Below are 12435 nucleotides of genomic sequence, written 5' to 3' on the forward strand. Positions count from 1 at the left end.
GGTTCCCTTCGGGATTTTGGCTGGGGGATGGGTGGGGGAGATGGCACTGGCGAGCGCCTTTGTTCCCCATCAAACTGAGCTCTGTCGTCCGGGGGCTCAGCAGCTCTCCCTCCCTTTGTCCTCCAGCCTTCCCGCTTTCTGAACAGAGCTGTTAACTGATGACCTCCCAGACGCTAAGTCGCTCTTGCTGTCAGAACACACTCCGTCTGGCCCCTCCGCTTTTGCCAGCCAGACTCGGGGGCTCTGCTTGGCCGGAGAGCTGCCCCTCCGCTCCGGCTCCCTCTCGCCAGTCCGTGGAGTGCGCACCGCCTCGCCACCCTTCCTACCCTCTTCCTTGGGCCTCTCGTCTGCACTTGGCTCCGGAGACTCCGTTCTGCTAATCCTCTGGCGGTTTTCTGGGTTATTTAGGCAGGTGTAGGTGGAATCTAAGTGATCAGCAGGACGCATGGTGAGCCCAGCATCCTCCTATGCTGCCATCTTCTTCAATCTCTGTTTGTTTATTTTTAAGAGAGAGAGAGGGAGAGAAAGTGGGGGAGGGGCAGAGAGAGAGAAGGAGACACAGAATCTGAAACAGACTCCAGGCTCTGAGTTGTCAGCACAGAGCCTGATGTGGGGCTAGAATTCACGAATCCATGAGATCATGACCTGAGCCGAAGTCAGATGCCTAACTGACTGAGCCACCAAGGCACCCTTCACATGGTGGTTTTAAGGATTAAACAAAATGTTACATGCATGGCCAACTGTAAAGTTGACAAATGCTATGAGCAAAGTCACCTTCTAGGACAGACACTAAGAAAAGCAAGCAGGAGCCATGCCTTGGGAGGTAGTTGGTACAGTGCCTAAGAAAGCAGACCCGGGAGTCAAACAGAGATGGGCTCAATCCCCCCGGGAGGAGCCTGGAACATTTTTTTTTTTCTGTCTGCATTCTCCTCCTAGTAACTTTTGGTAGGGGCAGGCACTCCCTCTTCTGCTCTCAGTCCATGTATTTAGGTATGGGGGAATATCATAAGCTGTCCTGTGCCCCATTCCTAGATCTTTTCAGTTATGTAAATAAATAAATAAATAAATAAATGCCTTTTCTGATTAAGCTAGTTGGTAATGGGCCCAAGTCGCTGGTCATCAGGAATCCTAACACAGCATAGTTTAAAAATTCATGGTATGCAGGGTAGGGCAAAATCACCTAAGGCCTTGCATGTTAAGAGGACAGATTAGCCATACTATGCTAAGCACAGAGCGCTCCATGAACTTGCTCTACCAGGCGTTTTCAAATCCTTCTCAGCCTGACTAGTAGGCTCAGATACAGAGATGTCCATGCTGACATGGGCACTCACTTCACCTCATTTCTGTCTTGGTCTCAGTTGAAGGGAACCAATAGAAGTCCAGGAAAAATGTGAACATATCATGTTCTTGGATGATTCACACTGGGTCTCCATAGTTGAGATGCCTCTGACAAAAGAACCCAATGTTCTGGGGCTCTTGTCTTACCAGGAGAAGAAAGGCTGCTTCTTGTTTCAGTAGTTGCAAAGATTCTGCTAACATGCCAAATGGTTGCATATAAAAATTTGGACAACCATAAACACTTCTGATTGTGAAATGTTCTGCCATGACTGCAAGATGGAGAGACTAGTTCAGAGCTTATCGAGACCCCTAAGAGAGCCTGTCTCATTACATCTTGGAAACCTGGTCCATTGTAGGCAGAAATGTGTTCCACTTTCAACTCTGGCAATCAGATCTCTTGGACCATTGGTGCTGATACTAGTTCTGGGTGTCAATATAGTCATCAGCTGTGTTGATTTTTTCTCCCCTACCTCTGCTACATTTCTTTTCCAGCCTGCTACAAACCGAGGGGGGACTTTTATCAAGCCATATTTTATAACCATTTGGGGCATTGGAGGGAAAAGTCAGCACTGTCATCTCATTGTGCTTTCATAAAATGCTGCCATTTCTTTCTTTCCAGAAGAGTTGCATCCTTCAAGTTAGGAGTCTTAAAGTTCACATAATCATGTTTCAGTGATTTATGTATTTGTTGGAAACATTCCTCTTTAGTCCAGTATGAACATATGGAAGGGAGAAAACAACTTATCCAGAATAGGGAGGTTTCTTCCCAACTACATTTCTTGTGCATTATTCCTCTTGTCAGGAAGTCAGGTTTGAAAACTGCAGATAATCAAGAAGCCTGAAAAGAGCCACAGATGTTCACAAATATCCCTCACTCCAAGCTTGCTTTAGAAGCACAACAGCCAGCCAGGTATTCCAAGCTTTGCTTCCATGCCAGAGAAAAATCACCCTCAGCTATCTGTGAATATGAGCTTCTGCCTTAGAAAAACTGATGTCAGCTACAAGTCTTTTTTTTAACATCCTCATGACATATTATTTTATTACTTGAAGTTTATAACTTTTGATACTCTTTTTTTAAATATACATATTTTTATTTGTTTTAAATAAGTTATATACTAGTATAATTCATTAATAATACAGAATATCTTCCAATTATTCTACAGGTCTGGGTTTGAGTGTTTTGTTTTGTTTATTTTTTTATTTAATATTTAAAAATTTTTAAATCCAAGTGAGTTAACATTTGGTGTAGTAATAATTTCAGGAATAGAATTTAGTGATTCATCACTTGATACTCTTTTCCCATTTCACCCATGCCCCAACTCCCTTCTCCTCTGGCAACCACGATTCTGTTCTTTCTATGATTTTGTTTTGTTTTGTTTGTTCATTTGTGTTGCTTTTTAGATTCCATATATAAGTGAAATATATGCTATTTTCCTTTCTTTGTATGACTCATTTTTTTAGCATAATTTCCTCAGGGTAAATCCATGTTGTCACAAGCAACAAGATTTCATTCATTTTTATGGCTGAGTAGTATTCCATTATATATACATACCACATCTTTTCTATCCATCTATTAATGGATACTTACATTGTTTCTATGCCTTGGCTATTGTGAACAATGCTGCAATGAACACAGAGTTGCATATATCTTTTCAAATCAGTGTTTTTGCCAAAACAATGTACATATTCAATGCAATTCCTATCAAAGTAACACCAGCATTCTTCACAGAGCTAGAACAAATAATCCTAAAATTTGTATGGAACCAGAGAAGACCCCGCATAGCCAAAGCAAGCTTGAAAAAGAAAACCAAAGCAGGAGACATCACAATCCCAGACTTCAAGCTATACTAAAAAGCTGTAATCATCCAGACAGTCTGGTACTGGCACAAGAACAGACACTCAGATCAATGGAACAGAATAGAGAACCCAGAAATGGGCCCACAAACATATGTCCAACAAAACTTTGACAAAGCGGGAAAGAATATCCAATGGAATAAAGACAGTCTCTTCAGCAAGCGGTGCTGGGAAAACTGGACAGCAACATACAGAAGAATGAACCTGGACCACTTTCTTACACCATACACAAAAATAAACTCAAAATGGATGAAAGACCTCAATTTAAGACAGGAAGCCATCAAACACCTCGAGGAGAAAGCTGGCAAAAACCTTTTTGATCTTGGCTGCAGCAACTTCTTACTCAACACATCTCCGGAGGCAAGGGAAACAAAAGCAAAAGATGAACTACTGGGACTTCATCAAAATAAAAAGCTTCTGCACAGCGAAGGAAACAATCAGCAAAAGTAAAAGGCAACCGATGGAATAGGAAAAGATATTTGCAAGTGATATAGCAGATAAAGGGTTAGTATCCAAAATCTATAAAGAACGTATCAAACTCATCACCCAAAAAACAAACAAATAATCCAGTGAAGAAATGGGCAAGACATGAATACACACTTCTCCAAAGAAGACATCCAGACGGCCAACCGACACGTGAAAAAATGCTCAACATCACTCATCATCAGGGAAATACAAATCAAAACTACAATGAGATACCACCTTACACCTGTCAGAATGGCTAACATTAACAACTCAGGCAACAACAGATGTTGGCGAGGATGCGGAGAAAGAGGATCTCTTTCACATTGTTGGTGGCAATACAAGCTGGTGCAGCCACTCTGGAAAACAGTATGCAGGTTCCTCAAAAAACTAAAAATAGAACTACCCTACAGTCCAGCAATTGCACTACTAGGCATTTACCCATGGGATACAGGTGTGTTGTTTCGAAGGGACACATGCACCCCCATGTTTATAGCAGCACTATCAACAATAGCCAAAGTATAGAAAGAGCCCAAATGTCCACCGATGGATAAATGGATAAAGAAGATGTGGTGTATATATGCAATGGAGTATTACTTGGCAATCAAAAAGAATGAAATCTTGCCATTTGCAACTACGTGGATGGAACTGGAGGGTATTATGCTAAGTGAAATTAGTCAGTCAGAGAAAGACAAAAATCATATGACTTCACTCATATGAGGACTTTAAGAGACAAAACAGATGAACATAAGGGAAGGGAAACAAAAAATAATATAAAAACAGGGAGGGGAACAAAACAGAAGAGACTCATAAATATGGGGAACAAACTGAGGGTTACTGGAGGGGTTGTGGGAGGAGGGGATGGGCTAAATGAGTAAGGGACACTAAGGAATCTACTCCTGAAATCATTGTTGCACTATATGCTAATTTGGATGTAAATTTTAAAAAAATAAAAAATAAAGAATAAAGCAAAAATGAACTATTGGGACCCTATCAAGATAAAAAGCTTCTGCACTGCAAAGGAAACAAACAAACAAACAAAAAAACTAAAAGGCAACAGACAGAATGGGAAAAGATATTTGCAAATGACATATTGGATAAAGGGCTAGTAGTCTCTAATGATCCTTTGTATTTCTGTAGTATCAGTTGCAAGTTTGTTTTCTTTTTTTCATTTCTGGTTTTATTTACTTGAGCCTTCTCTCTCTTTTTTATTTTTCCTGGTGAGTCTAACCAAAGTCAATTTTGTTTATCTTCTCAGAGAATCAGCTCTTAACTTCATTGTTCCATGGTCATTTTAGTCTCTATTCCATCTATTTCTGCTGTAATCTTTGCTATTTCCTTCCTTCTACTAACTTTGGGCTTTTGTTTATTCTTGTCTAGTTCTGTTAGGTTTAATGTAGATTGCTCATTTTGAGAATTTTCTTGTATCTTGAGATTGGTCTGTATTGCTACGAACTTCCTTCTTAGAATCACTCTTGCTTTATCCCATAGATTTTGCTATATCATATTTGTATTTTTATTTGTCTCTATATTTTCTTATTTATTCTTTGATTTTTGATAACCCATTGGTTGTTCAGTAGCATGTTGTCTAATCTCCACATATTTGTGATTTTTACAGGTTTCTTCTTGTTACTGACTCCAAGTTCCATACCATTGTAGTCAGAAAAGATACCTGATATTATTTCAATGTTCTTAAATTTACTGGAGCTTGTTTTATGGCCTAACAAGGATTCTAGAGAATATTCCATGTGCACTTGAGAAGAGTGTATACTCTGCTCCTTTGGGGTGGAATATTCTATACATATTTATTAAGTCCATATTATCTAATACGTTAAGGCCAGTGTATCTTTGTTGATTTTCTGTTTGGATGAACTATCCATTGATATAAGTAGAGTGTTAAAGTCCCCTACTGTTATTGTATTGTTATCAATTTCTCCCTTTAAGTCTGTTAATTTTTGCTTTATATATTTTGGTGCTTTATGTTGGGTGCATATGTATTTACAAATATTATATCTTCTTGTTGGGTTGACCCATTTATCATTGTGTACTGTCCTTCTTTGTCTTTTATTACTGTCTTTGTTTTAAAATCTGTTCTGTGTGAATATGGCTACACCAGCTTTCTTTTCATTTTCACTTACACAGAATATCTCTTTCCATTTGAAGTGAGTTCCTTTTAGGCAACATGTAGATAAGTCCTTTATTTAAAAAAAAATCTATTCAACCACTCTGTCTTTTTATTGGAGAATTTAATCCATTTACATTTAAGGTAATTATTGATAGGTATACTTATTGCCATGTTGTTAATTGTTTTCTGGTTGTTTTTATAGTTCCTCTCCCTTTCTTCCTTTCTAACTCTCTTCCATCGTGCTTTGATGACTTATTTGAGTGTTATGTTTAGCATCCTTTCTCAATTTCTATTATGTATCTATTTTAGGTTTTTACTTTATGGTTACTCCAAGGTTCACATGTAATATCCTATATATAACAGCCTATATTAAGTTTATAAGCAAGTTAAATTGAACTCATTGCAAAATTCTATATTCCCCCTAACACACACTTTTTGATGTCACATTTTACATTCTTTTTTATTTTTTGTTCCCTTAACTATTTATTGTTGTTTTAGTTAGTTTTATTACTTTTGCTTTCAATTTTACACTACCTTTATAAGGAAAAAGTCACCACCTTTACCATACATTTACGTTTAACAGTGAGATTTATTCTTATTGTATATTGTCTTATTATTTATTAGTGTCATTTCTCTTCAGCTTAAAGACATCACTTTAATATTTCTTGTAATGTAGGTTCAGTGGTGATAAATTCCTTTAGCTTCTGCTTCTCTGGAAAACACTTATCTCTCCTGTAACCTTGCCAAGTCAAGTATTCTTGGTTGGAAATTGTTTTCCTTTCAGCACTTTGAATATACCATGCCACTCTCTTGTAACCTGCAAAATTTCTGCTGAAAATCTGGTGATATTCTTATGGAGTTTCCCTTTGTACATAGCAAGTTGTTTTGCTCTTGCTGTTTTTAAGATTCTCTTTTTTATCTTTAACATTTAACAATTTATTATATACATTGGATATATTGCTGATTCAGTTCCAGACAACTGGAATAAAACAAACATAGCAATAAAGACAGTCAAATAAATTTATTGGCTTCCCAGTGTATATGAAAGTTATGGTAACACTATTTGTAATCTAATATGTGTGTAGCAATATTATGTCTAAAAAATTACATACCTTAATTTAAAAATATTTCATTGCTAAAAATGATAACCATAATCTGAGCTTTCAGTGAGTTATAATCACTGATCAGATTACCAAAACAAATGTAATAATTAAAAAATTGAACTATTGTGACATTTGCCAAAATACAACAAGGTTACACAAAGCGACCAAATTCTGTTGAAAAAAATGATGTTGATAGACTTTTTTCATGCAGGGCTGTCACAGGTCTTCAATTTGTTTAAAAAAAATCAATATGTATGAAGCACAATAAAGTGAAGCACAAATAAAATGAGATAAGCCTATAATGTGTCTTGGTGTAGGAAACTTTTCAGCCATTGTATCTTCAGGTAAATTTTCTTACCTTTTCTTTCTTCTTTTTTTAACGTTTATTTATTATTGAGAGACAGAGACAGAGCATGAACATGGGAGGGGCAAAGAGAGGAGGAGACATAGAATCTGAAGCAGGCTCCAGGCTCTGAGCTGTCAGCACAGAGACCCACGCAGGGTTCGAACTCACAAACTGTAAGATCATGCATGACCTGAGCTGAAGTCGGTTGCTTAACTGAGCCACCCAGGCGCCCCTTTCTCTCTTCTCCTTCTGAGACTCCTGTAATGTGAATGTTATTTTGCTTGATGTCCTATAGGTCCCTTAAGCAATCTCCATTTTTTCAGTTGTTGACTATTTTAATACAGTGGTTATTATTCATAATATAATTTTATGGAATTGTTGTGTTACATTATTCTTTGATAAGTAGAAATTCAATATACCTTATCTTACTTTCAAGTGTATATTATAATGATTCAACAATTCTATACATTGCTCCATGCTTACCATAAAGGTATACTCTTTAATCCCCATCACCTATTTAATCCATTGCCCCCACCCCCACCTCCTCTCTGGTAACATCACTTTGTTCTCTATAGTTAAGAGTCTATTTCTTAGTTTGTCTCTCTTTTTTTCCCTTCATTTCTTAAGTTCCATGTATGAGTGAAATCATATGGTATTTGTCTTTGACTAATTTCACATAGCATTATTCTCTCTAGCTCCATCCATGTTGTTGCAAATGACACAATTTCATTCTCTTTTATGACCGAACAGTATTCCATTGTATGTATATACCACATTTACTTTATCCATTCATCTAACAATGGACACTTAGCCTGTTTCCATAATTTGGCTATTGTAAATAATGTTGCAATATATTCAGGGGTGCATATATGCTTTTGAATTAGTGTTTTTGATTCAAAACACTAATGTATAGGGGTACATATACAGTAATGCAATTACCAGGTCATACGGTAGTTCTATTTTTAATTTTTTGAGGAAACTCCATACTGTTTTCCAAAGTGGCTGCACCACTTTTCATTCCCACAAACAGTGAAAGAAGGTTATTTCTTCTCCACATCCTTGCCAACATTTGTTTCTTAAATTTTTGATTTTAGCAATTCTGAGGTGTGAGGTGATATCTCATTTTACCTTTGATTTGCATTTCCCTCAGTGATGTTGAGCATCTTTTCATGTGTCTGTTGGCCATCTGGATGTCTTCTTTGAAGAAATGTCTGTACATGTCTTCTCCCCATTTCTTAATTGGATTATTTATTTTTTGGGTGTTGAGTTGTATCTGTTCTTCATATGTCCTGAATTTAACCCCTTATTGGATATATATCTAATGTTTCTACAACTAATGTCAGAAAACTTACTGCATGTTCTTTCTTCTAGGATTTTTATGGCTTCAGGTCTTATATTTACATCATTAATCAAAACAAACCTAAATAAATTTAAGAAGATTGAAGTAATCTTTAACCCAGTTTGAGTTTTTGTGTATGGTGTAAAAAAGGGGTCCACATTCTTTTTTTTTTTTTTTTACATGTAACTATCCAGCTTTCACGGCATCATTGGTTGAAGAGACTAACATTTTCCCATTGCATAGTCTTTCCTACTCAATCAAAGATTAATTGACCATATAATTGGGTTTATTTCTAGATTTTCTATTCTGTTATATTGATCTATGTGTCTACTTTGTGTCAGTACTATACTGTTTTGATTACTACAACCTTATATTTTAACTTGAAATCTGGAATTGTGATACTTCCTGCATTGTTTTTCATTTTCAAGATTGTTTTGACTATTTGGGAACTTTGTGGTTCCATACAAAATTTAGGATTATTTGTTTTAGCTCTGTGGAAATCCTATTGGTATTTTGATATATGTTGCATTAAACTTGTAGATTGCTTTGAGTACTATAGACATTTTAACAATATTTGTTCTTCCAATCCATGAGCATGGAATGTCCTTCTATGTCTTTGTGTCTTCAATTTCTTTCATCAATGTTTTATAGTTTTCAGAGTACAAGTCTTTCATCTGTTTGGTTAAGTTTATTCCTAGATATTTTATTGTTTTGGTGGAATTACAAATGGGATTACTTTAATTTCTATTTATGTTGCTTCATTATTAGTGTCTACAAATGCAATGGATTTCAGTACATTGATTTCATATCTTATGACTTACTAAATTAATTTATCAGTTCTAGTAGATTTTTAGTAGGTTTTTAGGGTTTTATATATTGTCATCTGCACATAGTGGAAGTTTTACTTCCCCCTTACCAATTTGGATATCTTTTGTTTTGTTTTCTTGTCTGAATTTGGTGGCTAGGACTTCTACTGTGGTGAATAAAAGTGATGAGAGTGGACATCTGTGTCTTATTCCTGATCTTAAAGGTAAAGCGTTTAGTTGAGTATAAATTTAGTTGTGGGTTTTTCATATATGGCCTTTATTAGGTTGAAGTATGTTCCCTCTACACCTACTTTGTTGAGGGTTTTTTCTTATGAGTGGATATTGTACTTTGTTAAATGCTTTTTCTGCAACTATTGAGATTATCATGTGTTATCTTTTCTCTTGTTGATGTGATGTTGTGAATTGATTTGTTAATATTGAACTATGCTTGTACCCTGAGAATAAATCCCACTTGATCATGGTGAAGGACTTTTTTAATGGATTGTTTGTTTCAGTTTGTTAGTATTTTCTTGAGAATTTTTGCATTTATGTTCATCAGAGATATTGGCCTATATTCTCTTTTTTTAAAGTGTTCATTTATTTTTGAGAGAGAGTAAGAAAGTGAGAGCCCAGGGAGGGGCAGAAAGAGAAAGGGAGACAGAGTATTTGAAGCAGGCTCTGTGCTGATAGCAGAGAGCCAGATGTGGTGCTCGAACACAAAAACTGAAATCATGACCTGAGCTGAAGTTGGAAGTTTAATGTACTGAACCAACCAGGTGCCCCTATATGCTCCTGTTTGTAGTGTCTTGTTATTAGGATAATAGCATGAATTTGGAAATTCCTCTGCTTAGTATTTTTTGGGATAGTATGAGAAGAATAAATATTAACTCTTCTTTAAATATTTCATAGAATTTACTCCTGAAGCTATCTGTTCCTGGACTTTTGTTTCTTGGGAGTTTTTTGCTTTTTGTTTTTTTTTCCTTTTTTAAAATATGAACTTTATTGTCAAATTGGTTTCCATACAACACGCAGTGCTCATCCCAACAGGTGCCCTCCTCAATACCCGTCACCCACCCTCCCCTCCCTCCCACCCCCCATTAACCCTCAGTTTTTTCGCAGTTTTTAAGTGTCTCTTATGGTTTGGTTCCTTCCCTCTCTAACTTTTTTTTTTCCTTCCCCTCCCCCTTGGTGTTCTGTTAAGCTTCTCAGGATCCACATAAGAGTGCAAACATATGGTATCTGTCTTTCTCTGTATGGCTTATTTCACTTAGCATCACACTCTCCAGTTCCATCCACGTTGCTACAAAGGGCCATATTTCATTCTTTCTCATTGCCAACTAGTATTCCATTGTGTATATAAACCACAATTTCTTTATTCATTCATCAGCTGATGGACATTTAGGCTCTTTCCATAATTTTGCTATTGTTGAAAGTGCTGCTATAAACATTGGGGTACAAGTGCCCCTATGCATCAGCACTCCTGTATCCCTTAGGTAAATTCCTAGCAGTGCAATTGCTGGGTGATAGGGTAGGTCTATTTTTAATTTTTTGAGGAACCTCCACACTGTTTTCCAGAATGGCTGCACCAGTTTACATTCCCACCAACAGTGCAAGAGGGTTCCCTTTTCTCCATATCCTCGCCAGTATCTATAGTCTCTTTATTGTTCATTTTAGCCACTCTGACTCACGTGAGGTGTGGTTTTGATTTGTATTTCCCTGATGAGGAAAGACGTTGAGCTTCTTTTCATGTGCCTGTTGGTCATCTGGATATCTTCTTTAGAGAAGTGTCTATTCATGTCTTCTGCCCATTTCTTCACTGGATTATTTGTTTTTGGGGTGTGGAATTTGGTAAGTTCGTTATAGATTTTGGATACTAGCCCTTTGTCCAATATGTCATTTGCAAATATCTTTTCCCATTCTGTCGGTTGCCTTTTAATTTCGCTGATTCTTTCTTTTGCAGTGCAGAAGCTTTTTATCTTCATGAAGTCCCAATAGTTCATTTTTACTTTTAATTCCCTTGCCTTTGGAGATGTGTCAAGTAAGAAATTGCTGTGCCTGAGGTCAGAGAGGTGTTTCCCTGCCTTTTCCTCTGGGGTTTTGATGGTTTCCTGTCTCACATTTAGGTCCTTTATCCATTTTGAGTTCATTTTTGTAAATGGTGTATGAAAGTGGTCTAGTTTCATTCTTCTGCATGTGCTGTCCAGCTCTCCCAGCACCAATTGTTAAAGACACTGTCTTTCCTGCTTTGTCAAACATTAGTTGACCATACTTTTGTGGGTCTAATTCTGGAGTCTCTGTTCTATTCCAATGGTCCATGTGTCTGTTTTCTGCCAATACCATACTTTCTTGATGATTACAGCTCGGTTGGAGAGGCTAACGTCTGGGATTGTGATGCTTTCCACTTTGGTTTTCTTTTTCAATATTACTTTGGCTATTCAGGTCTTTTGTTGTTCCATCCAACTTTTAGGATTTCTTTGAGAAGAAATTAGGATTAGCTTTGAGAAGAATGCTGGTGCAATTTTGATTGGGATTGCATTGAATGTGTAGATAGCTTTGGGTAGTATTGACATGTTAACAATATTTATTCTTCCAATCCATGAGCATGGAATGTTTTTCCATTTCTTTATATCTTCTTCAATTTCCTTCATAAGCTTTCTATAGTTTTCAGCATACAGATCTTTTACACCTTTGGTTAGGTTTCTTCCTAGGTATTTTATGCTTCTTGGTGCAATTGTAAATGGGATCGGTTTCTTTGTTTGTCTTCCTGTTGCTTCATTATTAGTGTATAAGAATGCAACTGATTTCTGTCCATTGATTTTGTATTCTGCGACTGTGCTGAATTCATGTATCAATTCTAGCAGACTTTTGGTGGAGTCTATCAGATTTTCCATGTATAATATCATGTCATCTGCAAAAAGTGAAAGCTTGACTTCATCTTTGACAATTTTGATGCCTTTGATTTTCTTTCATTGTCTGATTGCCAATGCTAGTACTTCCAACACTATGTTAAACAACAGTGGTGAGGTTGGACATCCCTGTCGTATTCCTGATCTCAGGGGGAA

This window comes from Panthera uncia, assembly GCF_023721935.1.
Source record: "Panthera uncia isolate 11264 chromosome E2 unlocalized genomic scaffold, Puncia_PCG_1.0 HiC_scaffold_19, whole genome shotgun sequence".
NCBI lineage: Eukaryota > Metazoa > Chordata > Mammalia > Carnivora > Felidae > Panthera > Panthera uncia.